We start from the raw sequence: 6,521 nt of genomic DNA, 5'->3' as shown, positions 1-6,521 counted from the left end.
TAAAAAACAAAAAAACACCTGAATGAGACTCAAATTAACAGAGAATTTATTTAACAACAATAATTTTTAAACCTACCCATAAATACACATCTGCTTTCTATGAACTGTGCTGGTTCCATGAGGACAGGGTCTGTGATTTCTCTCAGCAGTGCTGGGGATCAGTGAAGGACAGCTGACAATTGACTGGCCCCCACCAGTGAACTGTAGAGAGGCAGCGACAGTGGTCAAGCTGGCTTAAAACCTCAATAGCTTCCTTGATTCTCCCTCCTCCACCAATACATCCAAGCCATCAAGTGCTCTTGCTTCTTTCCTTATCATATCGTTCAGCCCTCCCCACTCACTGCCACCATCCGAGTCCAGCACTTTCACAAATGACACCCAGGTCTCCCCCTCTTGGTGGTCCTCTTCAATCCAACCCCCTCATCAGTTCTCCCAAGCCATTCTTCTGAAAATACTGTGTCACCATCTCTCATCCACCACATCCCTAACCCCAGGTGCTCAAAAATATAGGTTGCTCATCGTCTTTAAGATAAAATCTATTATCATCCTGAATGATAATCTCTGTTACAATCTGTCCTAGGACAGAGACAAATAAAACTTCATCACACTTTAGCCATAAGACTCACCTCTCTACCACCCTGGCCTCTGACTCTCTAGCTGCAGAAGAGCCACCAGGTTGGCTCCCCGCCTTCCCACCTTGAAGGGAACTCCAACAGCCAGGAAGACTCCTCCTCCATTATCTAGGCAGCCCCTTTCCCCACAAAGCCAGAAGCAAGAAGCTGTCATCAGTTGGTAACTCCCCTCCACCAGCCACATAGCTGCTTTTCCTCTCCGCAGATGGGGGAGGGAACACCCCCACAGTTCATGGGACTCTTCACTTTCTGCCTGAAAATCCTATGGAACTGTCATACCAGGTACTGGAGCCCACTGGTGCAGCTGTACTCACCCACCCAAATCCCCTGCCTAACGCAGCCCTGTTACATCTCTGAGTAAATGGTTTAGGACCATACCACCACCCAAATTTGCACCTAAGTACTAGAGACAAAATCTCTATCCCATCAGAAGGTCAGAACTCTCTAGTCATTCACTATTCCCAGACTCCCATTTCTCATGAATCCCTCTGCTCATGCACCCACTTGCCCAAATCCCTCCTTCTCCCTTTCCCCAGTTCTCCCTCTGTCATCTCAGCTTCAGCCCCATCATCAGCAACTGCCCCTCCCAATATCCTCCACCCAGAATTCTCCCTGGGCACACCACATCCCCTGCAGCTCTATAAAAGGGAGGTTCTTTATTTTCACTCCCGGCCTGTGACTCCCTGACATTCTCATCACCTTTTCTCCCACCTCCTTTCCAGTCACATCAAGTCACACCCACCGTAGAACTTGATGATCATCCCTAAAACTGCACCACTCCTCCAATAAGAATCCAAGCATTCCCACTGCACTTAGCATAAAGCAAAACATCTTACATGGCTTGTTAGGACTGTCCTTTGCCTATCTTTCAATGTTACCTCTACTTCCCCTGCTCACTGTATTGTGACCATGAGTGCCTTCTCTGCAAACAATGCAAAGTCCTTTCCTGACTTGGTGCCTGCATACCTGGTGACCCCTTGCCTGAAATGCCCCTCTCCTGGCTCTTTGCATTGATGACTCTCTTATCTGCAGCTCTCTCATCAGCTAAATCTTAATACCTCACCAAGGTCTTACTTGTCAGCTCTTGGTAAGTAGGCTTCCCTCTTCCATTTTTCTCTATCACAGAACTCTGTTTGTTTCCTGAGAGTTCTGCAATGTCATGTTTCACTAACTCAACTTAATTTCTATTTCGAGCTATCACTCCACTGGTGGGAGAAATAACATTAATCTTCTTGAGGTTTCCCTCCCCCTCTCCCTGACTCCAAGCTCTGGAGAGCTTACAAAGTGCTGAGGTACAAAGTGGTGGATGGGAGTGGGGTGAGGTGTAGCTTAGTTCTCTGTGTCTGGCACCCACTGAGAACCTCACTCCCATGACGTCATCAGCCCCACTCGTCACTATGGCATCTTCTTGGGTTGTGGTATTATAGTTTCATGACTATAAATCTCTCCACATGTCTGTCTTGGTTTCCAAAGGGCCCGATACTGGCTGGGCCTTAATGGATGCTCAAGAAATACTGGGACCGAATTAACTCATTTCCCAAGACCTCTGGGCCACCGTGAGGCCTGAAAGGAAGCTGGATGTCCATGCTAACTCTGAGGCTCTGTGCCAGGATCCTTAGAGAGCCTCATATGTCATTTAGATCCCTTGAAAGAATAAGAGTCACTGCTATGTGTCCTTCCCATTATGGTTTACAAATGGGCCACACGCATGCTGTAACTTTTATTCTTCTATGGTTTCCTTATTCATCTAATTGTTCACGGAGGATTCACAACTTTATTGCATCTGAGTTTCATGCACTCCACCTACTGTGGCACAGAATTTAGAGACACAGAGGTCTTGGAGACCATTAAATTTAAGGTGTTTGTTTTATATATGAGTAAAGTAAGATCCAGAGAAAGGAAGTAAATTGCCCAAAGCCACAAAACAAGTTAGCAAGTTTAGGACTAGAACCCAGGTCACTTAATGTCAGGTTCTGTGTCCTTCCACAACACAATGCAGAGTATACTATGTTAGTCCCATGAGCCACACTGGTTCCATGCACCAAGTCAGGTCTGTGGGCTGCATTGGTTGCATATACCATTGGCTTAATTTTCAATGTTGGCTACAGATATTGTTTACATGTACCACTTTGATTGCCTATATCACCTTGGCCCTCTACTGTGTCCATGTACCAAGTCACTTATAGTTACTAAGTTTCATGTTGGTTACATGTATTTTCTTGGTTCCACTGCCATTATGGTAGGTTATATTATCACCCTCATTATTTGCTGCTCTCGCTACAGAGGGATTATACATCCATACCCATTGCCATGTGACTTGCATTACTTTTCTGTGGAAAGAAAATACTTCCTTCCCTGTTGCCATCAGGCTTGACCATATGACTTACTTTGGCCAATAAGATTGAAGCAATGAGATGTGTGTCACTTCTGAACAGAAGCTTTAAGAGTCATCATGTATTTTTGCCATTGTTCCTTTCTCTCTGTCATAAGAATGGCCTGTTGCAGATAGGGCCTCCTTCTTCAGGTTGGATCCAAGATCAAACGACAGAAGTCCATAGTCCACCTACAACTGACATGGAACATGAGCAATAAATGAACTTTTGCTATTGTAAGCCACTGATTATGGAGCTGTTTGTCACTGCACGACAGTGTAGCAAGCTGATGAAGGTAGTGTTGGTTTCATCTACCATACCTGTTCCACTGACCAAGTACTATGTTGGTTCAAATGCACAATGTTGGTTGCATACATTATAGATGCTGTCCCTTTCCTCAGCACTGGACATTCCACTCCAGGCCCCTCCTGTCTCCTAGTTCACCAGGCCTCCTTACCACGCCCCGTCGCTTTGAGAAGAGCCTCCTTATGTCTTTTTTCCTCAGGCTGTAGACCACAGGATTGAGCAGGGCAGTGAAGACATTATGAAAGAGTGAGATCTGCTTGTCTCGCTCAGGGGAATAGCTGGAGTTGGGCCTTACGTAGATGTAGGTGGCTGGAGCATAGAAGAGAGTGACCACAGTCAGGTGGAAAGCACAGGTAGAGAAAGCCTTGCAGCAGTCCTGCGTGGACTTGATCTTGAGAATGGCCTAGGCAACACGGATGTAGGAGGTCAGAAGGAAGGAGAGTACATTCAGGAAGACACTGATGACCAGGTCCGCCATCTCAATGAGATGGGTATCCATGCAAGCCAAGCTTTGAACTGAGGGGTCTTCACAGAAGTAGTGGTTGACCATATCGGGCCCACAGTATGGCAGACTCATGGTGAGAAAAGTATGGATCAGAGAGAAGAAGAAACCACAGGCTCAGGTCCAAGCTGCCAGCTGTGTGCACAGGCCCCAGCTGAGGATGACAGTATAATGTAGTGGGTAGCAGATGGCCACATATCGGACATAAGACATGCACTCAGTCAGCCCCAGAGCACAAAACACATAACTCTGCAGCCAACAGCCAGCAAAGGAGATGGTCTGAGAGTGAGCAAGATGCACCAACATCTGGGGCATGGTGGTGGTGATGGAGCCCATATCTTGCAGGGAGAGGATACAGAGGAAGAAGTACACGAGAGTGTGGAGATGCACGTCCAGGCAGATCAGGGTGATGATGAGCCAATTGCCCAAGACAGAGCTCAGGTAGAGGAGAAGGAAGGCAATGAAGAGGATCCTGTTGGACATGGGGTCGCTGGAGAAGCGAAGCAGGATAAATTCAGAAACCCAGCTTTGGTTCTGCCCTGGAGGCATCCACGTGGTGGGGCCTATAGGAGAATCACATGCATTTCAATGTCATCTAAAGTATGACACTCTAGCAAGAATGTCAGCCCTGGAGGCAGATAGGCTAGGATTTTAATTCTGGCCCCACTACTCATTTGCTGACTTGAACAAGTTACTTAACCTCTCTGAGCCTCAGACTCCTCATCTGTAAAATGTGGCTAATAATACTCATGTCTCAGGTTTTCTACAAGGAGTAGAGGCAATACATAAGAAGCATCTAACACAATGCCTTAAAATAATAAATAACAGTAAAATGCTTCTATGCAATCTCCCCAGTCTTACCCCCCCCATCAGTGGACAAACTGGTCACTCGCATGTCTAGCAACAATCAATTTACATCAAGTCAGCTCCAGCCCTTAAACCTTTAGAGGTGGACTCCCCTCTGCCTTAGAGACCATTCGTCTGGATGTGCTCCAAGCCTCTCCTCACCCTGTAAACATTTCTCCTTTGCCAGCTGATAATGTGAGGCTTTGTCAACAGAGGGCGCAAGAGGGGCACTGTGATGTGATAGCAGGAAGGTACTTATGTTGGGGCTTCAGTCCTCCTTCCTCAGTTATTCAGCTTGAGAGCCAATGGGCTGATGTGCAGAAGGACCAGTAGCACTCACTTCAGCTGACCTCAATAGACCAACTACAGTCACACACACACAGGCCACATTCTCCCCACCCAGAAGGCTGCTCTCATGGCGACTCTGGATTCTCCACCTGGCAGGCCACTCTTTTTCCACCTGGCAGGCCACTTCTACAGACCAGCCCTAGCCACACACTCAGGCCACACTCTCCCCACCCAGTGGCCACTTCCATGTGAGCTCTGGCCAGTGCACACCAGTGGCAGACTACGTATTCCTGTGGTAATCATACTCTCTTCAAGAAAGTCTGAACTCTGTCGTTTTTTTGGGGGAGGGGGGCAGTGTCAGGAGCAGGGAGAGGGAGGGAGGTACCTCCTAAACCCTTAGTCCCTTGAATGTGTACTCTCCTTCAGCCATGAGGCACTATCTGCTTTTTTTCCACTTGCTACTTCTGGATCTCTTCGAGTCTTCTTTTACCCCTTTTAGTAGTTATATACCTTTAACTACTTAACGATTCTTATATTAAATGTTCCCTGTTCACATTACTGGTGTGTTCTGTCTCCTGATAGAATTCTGACTGATATAGATGCTAAATCTATGGTAAGTGAGTTTGATAAGGAACAAAATGTTGCATAGTTATAAGCTATCTATCCATAAAGTATTGATTAATTACAATAGTAAAAAGTAGTAGCTATCAGTGGAGCAAGGGGACAACATCTTAACTGAGTGATTACAGTTAAAATCACCAATAAGGAGCAGATAGACACAATGTGTCTCCATGTGTGAAAGCCTACAATATATCACCTGTCTATTATTTCAGCCCAAAATGCAAAAGCTGAATCTAATCATGAGGAATCATCAAAGAAACCTAAATTGAGGAAGATTCTATAAAATAACTTACAAAATAAACTATAAAATAACTAATCTTCAAAAACTGTCTATATCATGAAAGACAAAGAAAGGCTGAGAATCTGTAATAGATGCAAGGAGACTGAAAAAACATAACAACTAATGCAATTCGTAATCCTGCAGGGGGAGATGTTATTAGTAACATTATTGTGATAACTGATAAAATTGGAATATTAATTACATTAGATCAGATTAATGTATCAATGTTAAATTTCCTGAATTTTATAACTACTATAAAAGAGAATATCCTTATTCTCTTATATCTTAGGAACTATTCACTGAAGTGTTAAGGGGCAAAGGAACATGATATTTGCAAATTACTCTCAAATAGTTCTGGAAATTATAATACCAACAATGTGACAAATTGTTAAAAATTAATAAATCTGGGGACCAGCCCAGTGGCGTACTGTTTGAGTTCACACACTCCACTTCAGCAGCCCCCTGTGCTTAACAGCAAGTTATAATCTTAGTAATCCTAGAGAGTTCTGATATAAAGCTTAAGATCTAATATCTTGGGAAAACTTTCTCCCTCTCCCGTTAACTTAATTCCCACTAGTTGAGTTGGAATATCTGTAATAAGTATAGATATTTGGGCAAGTTTACAACCTCCCTTTCAATAACAATAATAGCTTCTGGGTGCCAGGCACTGTTAC

General features: G+C 44.8%; 1 pseudogene; it reads right to left on the bottom strand.

Annotated features, from left to right (window-relative positions):
* Positions 1 to 2,338: 2,338 nt before the first annotated feature.
* LOC131412382 (olfactory receptor 2A12-like) lies at positions 2,339 to 4,416 on the bottom strand (annotated as a pseudogene).
* Between the last annotated feature and the right edge of the window lie 2,105 nt (positions 4,417 to 6,521).

The sequence above is a fragment of the Diceros bicornis genome, chromosome 13, assembly GCF_020826845.1.
Source record: "Diceros bicornis minor isolate mBicDic1 chromosome 13, mDicBic1.mat.cur, whole genome shotgun sequence".
In the NCBI taxonomy this organism is placed as follows: Eukaryota; Metazoa; Chordata; class Mammalia; order Perissodactyla; family Rhinocerotidae; genus Diceros; species Diceros bicornis.
Note: the sequence above shows the minus strand (reverse complement) of the source record. Positions and strands in the feature narration are given on the sequence as shown.